Below are 15878 nucleotides of genomic sequence, written 5' to 3'. Positions count from 1 at the left end.
TTAACCTGGGACCCGTCGATATTGCTACACAATTTCCTAAGAAATACAATAATAATGATTCTAATTCAGGGATTGATAAAGTATGTTTTAGATTGCCATAGCTTGTTATTTTGTATTTTAATTTTGTTAGTTTTTTTTGTATTTGAATGAAGGAAAGTTTGCTGAAATATTGGATGATAGCGTAGGAAATAAAAAGAAAGCTGGCAAAAGCGTACGGAAAATGATGAACTTTGAAGAAAAATTGAATTAAAATCCTGCGGAAAAAAAGTTAGGAGACGGGTCGAATTTGTTGGCAATGTACTGAGACATAAAGGATTGAATGGGATCATTACAGAAGGTATAGTGTGCAAAAGATACCAAGGATGAGAGAGATTTAATTAATAGACACACATAATGAAGCTTGGGGATACGAAGTATTTTCCTGAATGAAGAGATTGGGAAAAGATGACAGAGATGAAGGGCTGTCGGTGGCCTATCCAGAGGGATTGAACGGTAAAAGGGGAAGAATATTTTGTCATTGCATCGTTTTTAACGAACATATTGCCGTGTCCTCTCGTGGACAGCTGGACAAGGGTCGACTCAGACTAGGGATCTTGACTGACGCTGAGGGATTCCGGACAACGAAGGTGGTCCTCTCGGAGGGACAGTATCGGTGAGAAATGAAAGATACGGAGTTTGCCGCAAGGAGTGTATATTGAGACAATGAAAACGAAACCCTTGGGTCGGGTTCGCTGGATACACTCCTGAGGCGAGGACTATAAGCGGTCAGCTTTTCTCCTCGCCGCCAGAAGGGGAAGGACAGAAAGGAACAGGGAAAAGGAGGCGCCGCGCCGCCGCGATAGGAGCCCGACGACGCCTCCAAGGAAAGGACGGGGAAGGAAGGACGGGGCGAGGAATCCTGCACCGTCACAAAGGCGGGCAGGTCCTACTATTAGCGAAACCAAGCAATACGCAATTAATATGCTACCAATTTTAGTAGATTTTCCTATGAGGAAGAAAAATCTATCGATCAAATCGGTAGATTGTATATTGAGACAGTTGGTTGTTGAACAAGAGTAATATCCTCCCTCGATTACTCCGGGTCAATCGTAGAGCTTCCCTTCCACGGCCCTGTGGGCGCCCGCTACGCGGGTCCCGACTCTTGACGAAATGACCTCGAGTGAATGATGCGTGTAGTTTTTAAGTCATCGCAGCATCAGACCATCCCCCCTCCATGCGTTTTAGAACATTCCAATGGTGCGCCATTCTTTTCTGAAAAGTGCAAACGCATCGGCCATCAAAAATGCGATTCCCACTCTCAGAAAAATCAGCATAGTAAGGGCATCGTGGCTTTCCTCTCATAAAATCGCACACGCACCGTCTATCAAAAATGCATCCCCCACTATCAGCACAATCAGCACCGCAAAGGCATAAGGGAAAGTTCCAGAGACTCACGCAAAAAAGGTGAATAAGACGGATGAAGAGGACGCATAGACCGGAAATGGCATCGACCAAAAGAATAGACACGCATCAACAAAAATAGTGTGAGAACTTAACCGAAAGAAAAATGAAGTCGGGGTGTAACAATATAATCCCATCATTGTCTCCATTAATGTTCTGCCAATACAAAATGGTATTACGTTGACATTTCTTTAGCAGATGGTTCAATCAATCGACATCACTAGCTCGTACACGAGAGGAAAGGGACTTGAGAAGAGTTCTGGATCGGATTGATGACTAAAATCAAGAGGATGGAGAAGGCGATGATTCTCAAAGCAAAGAACCACTTCCCAGAGCAATGCTTTGTTCCCTTATCCCGACACCATCGGCGGATTCTGAGCCCCTGAAAATTCGATGCAGAGAAGGGGTTGATGGGAAGAAGGGGTCAACCACTTCTATTTTGATGGGGACAGTGGCAGATTAAGGTAGTTGTTTTGGGGGAGAGGATGCGGTTCATTACTTCCAATGGCGTCGTGATGGTATGCAATAACTCTCGGTGTTCTATCGATATTCTTTTTAAATTAATTGATATTCATATTGATAGTTTAGAATTAATTTATATAATTGTTTGCTATGCTGATGAAATAAAACTTTCATTGTAGAGCCCAGTGGGGAACTCGTTGGGGGGGGGTCCAAAGCCAGGGTGGAAACCTTTTGAAAAACAGGGTACTAAGCAGAGGATTTAAACTAGTTATAACACTTTTCATAATCGAAAAAACTTCATTTGTCAAAGAAATATTATGCAAATTCATGATTTTTCAATATTTTGTTTCATTTTAGGGAGGAAAGAAATTGTGTTTTTATATTTCGAGGGGGGTCTGGACCCCCTGGACCTCCCCCTCGCTACACCACTGGTAGAGCCACCTTAAATATTACCATAATTTAACTTTTCTCAGGAATTATGGGGGTCGGCCGCTCTTTGAATCATCCCCTCGATAGGGAGACGAGTTGATAGAGAGGTTGGAGGAGAGGTTTAAAGTTTTAGTCACAGCTAACCTTAGAGTGGTATACTGCAACCATTCATTTCTCTCAAGCAAGTTCCTTCAGTTCTCTTTATTTTATTCACCCTTGTTTCCTTCGTTATCTGTCCCCAGTTGCTGGCCTCGATGGTAGCGGGGTACACACCTTGCCTGCCAAACCAAAAGTCGCTGGTTCGAGCCCCCTGGGTAGAATGTTGGCACAATCCTGGGCACGGATGTTTGTGATTGTCCACTGATACTTGTTTTAACTCCCGATGTTAAGGCCTAATAGTGCTGTTTTCGGGGTGATAAATGGAAAAAAATAGAAAGGAATCTCTGGCATTCTTTGGGAGCTTTCCTTTCAATTATATATTATGTCCCTTTAGTGGTGTTTGTATCTCAGGACATGGCATGTTCACCCCGTCCTTCTCTAGTGCATTGAACTTCACATTTTACACTCTCCTCCTAATCTTCGTACACTTTCTCGTTTCTCACACTACTCGTTTATCTGATCTCCAGCCTTTCCTTTATATTCAGCGACTACATTCAGGAAATCAAGGTGGAGTAAGTCTTAATCGGTTGAGTTAAATAAACGTTGCTTGAGAAATCTACATGATGACATTTTACAAATTTGAGCCAGAGGTACTGAATTATTACGTATAGCATTGTTGGTTGGCCAATATTCACTCATTATAAAGCTTTTTTTTTTGTATTTTCGGGACAAGCTATGGTAAAATCCTGCCAGCAATGGCAATACCCTAAAGAGGGGAGCAGAAGTCGGCAGCCACATATAACTGAGATAGAACGATTAATTTATGGGCACATGAGGGCGGGGGGTTTAGATGAAGATAGGTGTGGTATTGACTACTACTGGTGACGAAGCGAGGGGAAGATAGGAAGAAGTTTTCAGACGACGGGGAATGAAGGAGTGGAAGGGAAGAGAGAAAGTGGCATTTGCATTTTTATGTGCTCCCTCTCATCGCTTTTATGAGGAGGCGAAGACAGGAAATTAAAATGGGCTAAAGCGAAAGGCGGCTTCATTCGCAGGAGTGAGGTAGTGGGCGGGGGGCGGAGAAGGGCCCAGTATGATTTTCGATAACACGGCCGCGGCGCAGAGTTCCCCGGTGTGAGGGAGACCAGCGAGAGGAAATTGCCTGGAAGAATGAAGCACCCTTGTTCCTCAAACAAAAAATTAATCATTATACACGGAGTTCGGGGCGAGAAAATAATAATAATACCAGGAATGAGAAATTTTCCCGTAAATGCATACATATATATATATTTTAGAATAAATCCACTCGGAGTTTTTCATTAATCACCGCGAGAATTTTCGGTTTTATCGAACTCCTCCCATACGGCGCCGCAAATAATTGCCGTTGAGATAATGATTTCGAGTGGGAGAAGTGTAATCAACTCTCATAACTTATGTTTGCGATGAAAACTCGTGTTGGCGAGCTTTCATATTTCATACGCCTGTTAGTAATCGTACTGAGGGAAGTTATTACTCCCGTTCCCATATTGAAAGCGGATACTCGCAGCAGAAAAGATCAATTCTAGTCACAAAAACCTGTGCAAACGTTGCAATGAATTGTTAAGGTCGTAACGTAGATTCCATTTTAAGTTAGGAAAAAATAACAAACATTGTTTTCCCCAACTTATTTTCACTATAGAACTATTTGTGCTATACGTAGTATGAACTTGGGAATGCTCTACAAATTGTAATTGTATAAAGCAAGTTTTGTCATTTTTTCTAACTTTGTATAAAAGATAACAATGGTAAAACCCATGAAAAAGATAAATAAGGTTAAGAAATCCTGTGCTAAAACTATCATTTGTATATCATAATTTAATCACTAAGTAAAAGTCTCCATTTTCGATCAGAATATTATTAATAAACAATATCTACTTCAAGCCTAAATAATTTAACATTAAGGCGATATACTTGCCTCGAAAGAGAACTAAAGTCTTCTGTTATTATTACTACACAATTATAATAACATCATGGGTTGAGTAGCAACGTAAAATGTAGGAACAATCTGAGGTTAACATCATGGTTAACATAAAACCTCAAGAGGTGCATTAGCTCGCTATCTAATGAGCAATCACTCCACGGACGAAAAATGCTTGTAATAACACGTTTTCCAATAATTAAAACTCGGGACTCTCTTCTACTGTATATATTCGAAAACTGAACAAATATTTCCATTTTGGCTAATGTAAATTGGATACCCAAGGTGAGGGGGACATAGCTCTCTCCAGCCATTCAAATACCTCCCCCATGAAATTATTTAAAAAAATCTTGCAAACATCTAACTCATAGGATATCTTCCGACCCACCTCAATGGCTCCCCCTTAAAAACCTGAAATCAATTTCCTGCCTCAAGATTCGATTCCTTACCTTTACATAATCAGCACGAGCCCACAAAATCCTGACTGATACTGAAATTAAGAATCGGAGCTTTACTTAGCACTTCAGCCTTTTGTTTTTGTGTGGATACTACTTCGCGATGAAAAGGGCCTCTTGAAAGCCGAAATAGCACTATTCGCATCTATCTTGTCTCATTATACATCTTTACCCGCTCTTTTTTAGCTTACTAACCTGGCATTTTTAGCCTGTGCGCACGTCTGTGTAAGCGATTGTCATTACCAGTTGAGAAGCTGTGTTTGGTGCCTGTGGTCTTTACTCCATTCCTGCGAACCAATACAGTAATACCCCGGTCGGAGTAAAACATACGAGTAGAATACGGTATGACTAGAAATACGTGAAAATACCACTTTCATTTTAATTTGATAGCACTCTCAATTACAGCTTATAGCACTTTTAGCATCTAGTTTTTCTTTATTTTCATAATGTGGCACTAATCGTTGACGACAAAGTGTGATGAAACAGATATATTCGAAAAAAATACAGAATATTTTAAATAACTCTGAGGTATAACAATAATTAATTAAGGAATAAGACAAAAAGTAAATAATTAAAATTTAGATTGGTAGCCTGGATATCATTTACGCTAGTTGAACATCAAAATTGAACAAGTTTCAAAACTTTCTTCCGTCAACCGGTCAGTCACAACTCGATTGTACTGGCTGAGAAAACTCTCTGCAAACTTCTGTCCAGATTGTGTGGAGTGCAGCATTACCAAACTCAGTTTTTCCTGAGCATATTGCTACAAATATTTGCTTAACATCGCAGAAGCCACCGGGGTTCTCTCTCAACCTCTCTGGTAGCTGCCGATGAATATACATTTAATCATCTATGAAGCAGTAAAGCCCAACGTTCAGTGGGTTAATGAGGGGCGGGCTCGGCATTAAATTTACAAATTCTTCCTTCGAAAAGGCAAACTTTCGGTTTAAATATCATAAAAGTCCAGTCACCGTGCCTATGCGGCATTAATTCACAAGTATCGCATCAATATCGCATTTATTGCATATGCCATTTTCACATATCACCAGTTATGACTGTTGGAGCACATCACCTTAAAATTTCTCCCCGAGTGATACATTAGCTTGCTATCTAATGAACAATCACTCCACGGACGAAGCCTCCCTCGCAGCGGCAGGGGTGGTTTCAGAGTATTCGACCCGTCCACCCACACCGTCGAGGCCATCCAGAGCGTGCCCGGACCAGATAATTCTCGACGGAGCGATGAGAGGTATAGATGGATTGAATTTCTGGGAAGGTGAAGGGGGATTTGGAGCGAGCAAGACGTTAGTATAGATGGGGAAGGCAGTAGCCGGGGAAGCACAAGGAGTAAGGCGCGAACCAGCCAGCCACCGGCAAGCCAGTGGCAGAGAGCCGAGAGGAGAGGGAAGAAGCGGAGGCGGTGACAAAAGACACGGTCGGATTACGAAGAAAAGATTGCCTTGAGGGAGGTGGAGGAACCGGGCGGATTTAATCGAAATGGGGGTCTTGAGAGGGAGGAGGATCCCGGGATAGTTTCGGAGGGGGGGAAGAAGGGGGTTAGGAGTTTAAAAGATCGGGGGGGAAGGGGTCAGGACAAGGAGGTGGTGCGGCAAAAGAGAGAACTCCTTTGTCGACGTCCAGATCTCACTCCCCATCCCACTGGGAAGTGGGTATTGTGAGCGCGGAAATGTGTGCGGGTGAGTTCAAGGGAAAGGGGAAGAGATGAGGAGAATTGGAGGTTTTTGAGGCGACAGGATTCGGAGGGGGGGGGGAGAATTGGGGGCGTTTGAGAATTGATGTGCCAAAGGGTTAAGGGGTGGGATTAGCTGAAAGGGGGATAAGGATGGAATTGGGGATAAGGGGTTGAAATCAGAGGAAGAATAGGATAGAGTACAAATTTATTGTTCCAGGACAGAATATATACTAAAGAAGCTAACATACTGAGTTTCTACCGAAAAAAAGCATGTGATTGAAACATCATGAAGTTAAAAATCGTCACACGATATAATTGCATTGGAAACATGCAATGTCAAATAAGCCTCACCATTATCATTACAAAATCATGAAGAGTGGTGAGGAAGCTTAGCAAACTATAAAGTGACAGATACGAAAAGAATCAACTAAATCCATTACAATACATGTTTCGTTCACACGATCACTAAATAAATAGTATGATAGAGAACTCATAGAAAAATTAACATCTGTTTTCATTTCACTTGATCTTTCTACTTTTTACATCTCTTTATTTAACATACAACACCTTAGATTCTCTTTCGTCAAGCTTCCTTGAACGACAAATATTTGTAATCATGAAGTTAAAAACGTTTCACGATATTATTGCATTGAAAAATGCAATGTCAAATAGGCCTCATCATTATCGTTACAAAATCATTAAGAGTGATGAGGAAGCTTAGCAAACTATAAAGTGATAGATACGAAAAGAATTAACTAAATATGAACTCCATTCCAAAAGAGAACGTTGAGGCAAATAACGGAAAACCATTATATATTTGAAGTATATACATGTTCAAATCAATGGTTCACTTCGTGGAATGGTGATATGATGCATTCAAAAACATATCATCGTTACATATAAAACAGTTTATTTTCTAATCAATCAGATGGTTTACGCTTATTTTCTAAATTGAATTAGTTTCAAGCTTTAGTATTTAGCCAGAAAATTACTCCACACTCTTATGCCCTTAATTATGGAAATAACTCCACACTCATTAAGAAGTATGAGTGGATGATCGATACAATGATGTCTTGCATTTAGGACCCTCGAATCGCTTTCTGATTCGAACAGGTCAAACTGATGCAACAGTAAGTTTTGACATTACATTTTAAACGTAGAGACGTAAAAGGGGGGCGGAAGAGTTGTGTCCCTCTCTCCGCAAGAGGGAGAAGTGTGGGGTTGGAGAGAATGGAAGGAGGGTTGGACCGAGGAGTGGCAGGGACAATTTCTGCGGGAATGGGAAGTTATGGGATGTGTGAGCCTCCGTTGGGGGCCGGGTGAAGTGTGCATCTGGAGGTCAGAGATGTGGACCGCAAGGAGAGGGAATTGAAAGAGAAAGCTTCGTGGAGCGGACGCTCGCTGGCGGGAGGGATGGTCGGGGGAGTTAAAAAGAAAAAGAGGCGATTTCAGGAATTGAATGGAATGGGAAGGGATAGGAAACAGGGTCAGGGAGAGGGAGGGAATATTCAAGGAACAAAGAGAGAGAGAGAGAGTGTAAAGGTATTGAGAAGTTGATGTAAAATAAGAATGGGTCACTATAAGCTATGTATAATTTTCCTGAAAAAAATTATGTCTTAGACGTTGCTTAAGTTCACAATTTTCATCGTTAGCGTGCATCTCCGACACCAATTGAGTTCCAAAAAGAATTGGCAGAAAAGAGAAATGAATACGTAAAAACGGCTAAAAGGCTTAAACTTCTTGACACAATACAACAGGAACAGATACCTTCCAGAGTGTTAAGGAGCAGAGGCATTACAAAGTTGGGATAAAAATTCTCCCTAAGAACCCCAGTAAAACAAATGTATATCTATATTCCTACCAGATCAATCCTACTTGTTTGAAACGGTAATTAAACGTCTTAGTTTTTATTTTCCCTCTCTACTTTAATAGAATTGGTATATTATTTGCACGATTTACGTATTCTAACGGCTTTCTTCAGTCAATAAACCCAGTCCTCGCTTTATCCGATCATTATTACCCCGTGTGGCGTACTTTCTCCCCAATGCCTTAATGCCCAAAGTCTTAATTACGCCACTAATACGGAGAAAATAACGTTGGAAACCCACTATGTGACTAGGTGAGACAGTAACGATAAAATATGAAAGGTACTTTGTCGAAGGGATAAATTTAGGAATTTGATTTTCATTTTAGCAACTAAGGACTTAAATAACTGTTTGTAGAGACTCAGTTGTCAAACATCTAAAACTTTTACCTCCCTTTCTCCCTTTTTTTCTTTTCACATTGCCTGTTTTCGTAACGGGCTGGTATACGAACACTTCGATACTCCACACGCTTATTAAGGCGGCTTGCGGGTTGGTATGTAGATGAAGCAGGGTAGATGAGAGAGGAGGCTGAGTGGAAGCATTGGAATGGAAATAAAAGAGGCCAATGAGATACCTCTGGCACGAGAAAGGAGGTAAGGAATACGAAATTTAAGCATTCGCGACTAGTTTCCGAAAATAAGATAGTTAATAGAAATAATTATCCGTTGCTACCCACTCTTTCTCTTATCCACTCAAAATTTAAAATCAATTGGAGCTAACGGCTGTACTTTGGCGCCAAAAAGACAAGTGTAAATATTTATTGATATCACAATTCAAGTCTACACTTTTAGCGTAAGGATTTACTTAGTGTGTATCTAGTGTTAAACAACGCGGAATCACATAGAATCACAGAAAACTATGAATCTCATAACAATTTGTAAGTGTAGAAATAGTGAATTGCAAGGGACTATCAAGAGAATTTAGAAGGGAGTATTTAGAAAGCACGTTAAATTGAATGGATGTTCTGTAGCAAAATTTTGTAGGAGTATTTACAAGCAGCAGCCATCAGTGCAAAATACCTTATTTTGTGGTAAATATATTTAAAACAATCTCTTTTATGATCAATTCAATGTGATGTATCCAAACTTTTAAATTCATTCTTGAAATTCTTTCAAAGCAAGCTAGCACAAAGATGATTGATGACGGATTCCATTATATATGTGCATCTTTTTTACTATAGAAACAACTAATATGTGCCTATGGCATTGGTTACATCGATTGTAACTAGTACTTGAATATCAGCCAAGTGAAAACGTGTAAAGCAAGGGTAGCACAAAATTAAATGGGCAAAACAAAATCATTATAGGGATTTCCGGTCATTCGCTTTGTTATTGTATATATTGTAAATATTTGTTGTTGACGTACGTAGTACGACGTATCTTTAATAATAAAACAAATTCAAGGAAATATTTTTTCTAGTTAACCAAAGCATTTTTAAACTACTAACTCAGGGAAACATTTAACCTTTACATCATCAAAGCTAATGTAAATATGTACCAACTTACGGCGCTTGCTTGTAATGAGAACGATCAAAAACTCAAAATCGATTTCATATGCCTTTAATATTTTACATCCTCCACCATGGTAACAGAAATGAACTTTAAAAAAAAAAAAAAAAAAAACACTCAGTGAACTCGAAAAGATATTAGGCGATGAAATTAATCAGCCCTCAAAAGAACTCATTAAGGAAGTTAAAAATATCCTGCACCATCCCGAGGGGAATTAAACATCCATGCTAGCAAAGGAGATTGCAGAGAACATGAAAATATCACCTGGTAGTTCATTAGCCTCCGAAATAAAGGAGATCGCAGGCAGCAGTGCAAACATAAATTAAAATAAAATTAGACCTATCGGAAAACAAGGAAATAAATTGGAAGGGTAGGCAGGAAATGGTTGTTTGCAGAAGGGAAAAGAGGGAATCCTGTGGGCCAAAGAAGGATGCTGGAAAGGCAAAGAGACGTTAAATTCTGGGATTTGGACGATGATATCAGGCAGAGAACAGCAGAGAGCACTGGGAAATGAATATTGATCAAAACTCCCTAGTGAATTTTTGAAGGAATCACGAAAAAATTTCACTTTACTCCAATACATAAGCAGAAAAGTTGCTTTATTGAAAATATTAATGGTAAAAAAGGAGCGTCTTTAAAATAAATGCATTCCCGCTATATAATCTTTTTTCAGCGTCGATTATGATTATTAAAAAGGAATTTTCTCTACATATTGAAACGGCAGCAGTTTATTTAACGTTTTTTTTTTCTTTTTCAGTTATTGCATTTTTGAAAGGCATGCACATAAAATCCTTTACAATATATGTTTCGTTTTATGAATGACTAACGATTCTGCTTTCTGCAAATAGCATCATAAAGGAATGAAGAAAATATGAACAGAGATCATCGTGTTCGACTATGATTATTTTCTAAGCCAAAAGACACTAAATTAAGACACTAAATATTAAAATCATATTAACTCATTCTCTTGATGTGCATACTATCATTGACAAGCTATATAACTAGAGTTTTTAGTTACTTTCATTAACGTCTGAATGGAAGCTATGCGAAATATTTCTAGAATTTTACAAGTGTTTTAACATCACAATCATTTATATGGTGCAAATAGACGGGAAAATGCTGAAAAGAACTATTCCTGAAAATTTCCCGCGCTTGGATTACCACATAGCCATTTCTCCCTTTTTTCGGAGACTTCGCCGGAGCGAATGAAGGAACAGTAGAAGAAACGGAAGCCATTTTTTAAACAACTGCAAATTTTCCTTTCCAAAAATATGTTTTCGCATAATTATCAACAGTAAAAATTATTATATCCGGTTGTGAATTGGGAAACATGTAATGTAAGAAAATGTTCATTATAAAAACTATACGATCAATACTTCATTCATAGAAAGAGAATTCATAGAAACATTAGCATTTTTCTTCATTTAATACACTCCATCATCCTGCTTTTTACATCTCTTTATTTAACTCACAAAGCATAGATAATCTCTCGTCAAACTTTCTTACCCGACGAATATTTGTCACAGTTATAGAAAATATGTCTAATTCCTCAAGGTGTTTTCTAGAGCTGTGTGTTACAAATAGTATCTAATTAGTCTATCGATATTTTAAATGTAAGATTTTGCAAGTTAAAAGAAAACGGTTTACAAGAATAATTCTAATTTTAGGAAGAGTATTTAACTCTCATGCATAAGAAAGGTTTCGGCGTTTTGAATATCTAAGGGAAATGTAAATCGAAGGAAAACGCAAGAGCGAACTCTTTGAATCAACTTGCAGCATTTACTCTCCTCAAATCGAATTAAATTTTATCAAAATGAGGGATCAAAAGTTAAAAAATTAACACATTTAACGAGGTATGAGCGAATACGAGGACATAATTTTTATTTTTCGCATTGCATTAGCTATTTACATTCGCGGCGCATTAAAAATGAAAGGTATCTGCCTGAGTTATTTCATAAATTCCATTGAAAGGTTAACGAAAATTCTTTGGATGCCATTAAACCTTTCTAATTCAGAGTTAAAATGATGAAATCGATTTCATGAGTTATAATTCCCCTCTCTGATTAATTTATAATACATTTTTTAAACTGCGAGATTATATTGACATTGCCTCTAATCTCACTATACTTAAAATATAATATTTTATGTCCAATAGATATGTATAATATTCAGTGCTTAAAATACTATCATTTTATCTTCAACAGCATAACCTGAATCAAAATGGTAATGCTTCTATCAAATGGCACACTGGCTAACTTTTGATGAAAATTTATGATTTAATAATCAATGGCGAGGTAAGTGTGCTATGCTCTAATATTTAATCCCTCGAGAAGGTGAACAATCACAATAACTTCATTATTTTGGATTACGTTCTATGGCAAAAGATAAAGGTTTCAGCAATTCAAGAACTTCCTCAGTGCTTTTAATAAAATCAGTAAAAGTATCTCTAAGAAAAAATACCACATTCCCGTAGATTCCAGGACTGCATTAACGAAACGTTATCATCGGATCGGATTTTTGGGACATGATCCCGAACGATGACCACTGGGCGAATATCCGCTGACCTAGATGATGTCCTCTGTTGCCATCAGCCAGTGAAGGGAAGACAGCCAGTGGAGGGTAACAGCCACCATCAGAGCAGACAATGTGACTATGTAGTCGCCGTACCTGCGCGCTCCCTATTGTCAGGGACACCGGGCTACCTGACATGTCCCTCGATTTCCATACAAAAGTGCTCCAAGACGTGAAGCAAAGGAGGGCACCGATACCAGGAGAAGCCGTCGGATAAGAGCAGGAATACACCGAAAAAGCTGTAGGAGGTGATTAAGCTCTCTTGAAATAAAATGTAGGGAGAAGATGGAGGAAATTTTGAGTTAAAATTCCTACTCTTGACCTCATCCAATTATGTAAAATACCTTCATATTTCACATTATAGAAATCGTCACTGTCTAGGTTTCTGGAAATAGAGTTGTGAGAGTTACAGCGATGCGGGTCAAATAGGTTTTCTCAAAGAATTGTGTTCCACTTACGGATATAATTTCGATACGTCGAATTATTAGTAATAAAATGTTCTTTTGAAGGAAACGATGGTTTTTGCAGAGATTTACTGCGATCAGTGCGAAAAATTGGGTCTAAAATTTCATAGCTGCCTTTGATCTTGTGTACGTAACCTTCGTATTTGTTTTAAGTCTCCTTTTTCCTTTAATCTACGTGATTCTCCTCCTTTTTCGTATCTAATTATTTCTTACCAATTCTTGAAATTCAAAAACCATTAGGTAGTTTTGCTGCTTTTATAAACGGAACGATTTTGCAGACCAACAGATTAATCATTAATTTAGCTACCTCAAGATATAGATTATACGTTCTCTTCTATTTGCTTCTATAAGTTATTAGAAGAGCTCCTATTCTATATGAGCATTGGCGCTTCTTTCAGGCCTTCTCTATTTCTGAATCTGTGCTGGTCCTCATTCAGAAACTCTTTTTATTCTCTTTATTTTTATTCTGCTGTAGATGATACTTGCCAGTATCTTCCAAGTGTATGTCCTGAAGATTATAGTCTTAAAATTTTCCTTTTATTTAAAAAAAGTTTTTCTTTAGCCCTGACGATGAAACTTGTTAGAGCCCAAAATCTTTCCTTAAGAATAAAAACTTTTTACAGAACCTATCGACATCGCAAACTAGAATACTAAGTTTAAAATTTTCACATTTCTCCGCTCTTTCTTGGGGAAGGGGCTGAAATGATGAAGTTTCTGTTGAATTCGTTTGGTACTTCAACTTTAGAATATGTTTCGCATATTATTTGTACAGATGGACTAAAAATATTTTATGCTGCAATTACTAAAATGTAGGTACCGCTGGAATATCGTCACTTTCAGAATTTTTTATCTTAGACCTCTAACTGATGAGATGAATTATAATTTTACGTTTAGGATTCTCATTTACATCATTCAACATCTTTAATTTCGAATGCGAAAGTTTATGTCTAAGAATTTCTCTGTTATACAGTTCTTCCAGATATTTTTCTTCCATTTCTTCCCTTTATTTTCGTTATCAATCATCAGTTCTCCATTTTTTTGGGTATTGCTACTTACGCACTTTTCTTGAAATGGTTCCTCACTACCCAATCCTATTCTACATTTCTAAGCAAAAGGTTTTTGGCCCATCTTACAAACATTTATCATCGATGCACCTCTATCCATACGTAATAGCTTTCGAAATTAAAGAAAAGTATTTTATAGTAGATATAATTTCCTCTTTTTAATTAGCAATCGGATATATTTTTATTTTTTCATATAACTCACTATATACCAACTTCATGTAACTATATTATACAGCGTCACATTGTCCGCTTTGATGGTGGCTGTTACCCTCCACTGTCTGTCTTCCCTTCACTGGCTGATGGAGTTTTAATTTGCTACAATGCACGTGCCAGCATTCTTAAAGGCACTTGAGACAATAGCCTCTACCTGGACTTCCTGCACAAGTATTTTACCTCTTTTTAAACAATGAAAGTTGAGGGAAATGAATATATAATGATTTTTTTGGTGCGTACTTAGTAGACTGAGCACAATCACACATAAAATGACCATTTTAAGTTCTTGGTAAAATGTTTGCCGATCTAGTGATTTCTTCGTGGAAATATTTAGTTCGGTGACAAGATAGTTAGTGAGAGAGACGATTCACATGATACTTTCATAAAACTCAAAAAATATACTATTCTAGCTGTAACTTCATTGACTACCACCCACAAAATAATTGGCTTTCTGTGCTATATTTCTGCATCTTGCATTTTACACTCAATTTTTACCCAGTATTTTATAACTAAAATTTGAAACACCTAAGTAGAAACGTTGATTGTGGCTATAACATAAATTTTATTTGATAAAAAACTGCTATAAAATTCGATATGAGCCTTTTATTACGATAAAACCATAAACTAGGCATGGCACCAAGCTACTCATAGTTTAGATACTGGCAATTACCTAAACACTATGTATCTATAGATACTTATATATCTATAGATACTGGTAAGTATCATCTACAGCAGAATAGAAATAAAGAGAAAAAAGTTTCTGGATGAGGACCAGCACAGATTCAGAGATAGAGAAGGGGGCCTCTTCTAATAACTTATAGAAGCAAATAGAAGAGATCATATAATCTATATCTTGAGGTAGCTAAAATAATCATTAATCTGTTGGTCTGCAAAATGGGTCCGTTTATAAAAGCAGCAAAACTACCTAATGGTTTTTGAATTTCAAGAATTGGTAAGAAATAATTAGATACGAAAAAGGAGGAGAATCACTTAGGTTAAAGGAAAAAGGAGACTTAAAACAAATACGAAGGTTACGTACACAAGATCAAAGGCAGCTATGAAATTTTAGACCCAATTTTTGCACCTATCGCAGTAAATCTCTGCAAACACCATCGTTTGCCTCCAAAAGAACATTTTATTACTAATAATTCGACGTAACGAAATTCTGTCCGTAAGTGGAACGCAATTCTCTGAGAAAACTTATTTGACCCGCATCGCTGTAACTCTCACAAATCTATTTCCAGAAAGCTAGACAGTGACGATTTCTATAATGTGAAATATGAAGGTATTTTACATAATTGATGAGTTCAAGAGTAGGAATTTTAACTCAAAATTTCCTCCATCTTCTCCCTACCTTTTATTTCAAGAGAGCTTATTCGCCTCCTACAGCTTTTTCGGTGTATTCCTGCTCTTATCCGACAGCTTCTCCCGGTATCGGTGCCCTCCTTTAGCAAAGCAATGCTGCAATTGAAGTCAAATCACTTAGGCTGCATCAAAATGGGGCTGCCGTTGGCTAAAATAGCTGGAAAAAGTAGTAGTACCTTATGAATATGGGAATAGCATCAAGCAAATTCTTATGCTTCATTTTTATTTGTAACCTCGTTTAGTTTATATTAACAATTTTTTTAAATTTCTCACATTTCGCACACGCAAATTTT

General features: G+C 38.0%; 1 protein-coding gene across 1 annotated transcript in view; it reads right to left on the bottom strand.

The window, feature by feature from the left end:
- Positions 1-15878, bottom strand: part of LOC124162785 (hemicentin-2-like) — an 810672-nt gene that overhangs the window by 139334 nt on the left and 655460 nt on the right. The gene's annotated exons all lie outside the window — the stretch shown is intronic.

This window comes from Ischnura elegans, chromosome 7 (assembly GCF_921293095.1).
Source record: "Ischnura elegans chromosome 7, ioIscEleg1.1, whole genome shotgun sequence".
Classification (NCBI taxonomy): Eukaryota; Metazoa; Arthropoda; class Insecta; order Odonata; family Coenagrionidae; genus Ischnura; species Ischnura elegans.
Note: the sequence above shows the minus strand (reverse complement) of the source record. Positions and strands in the feature narration are given on the sequence as shown.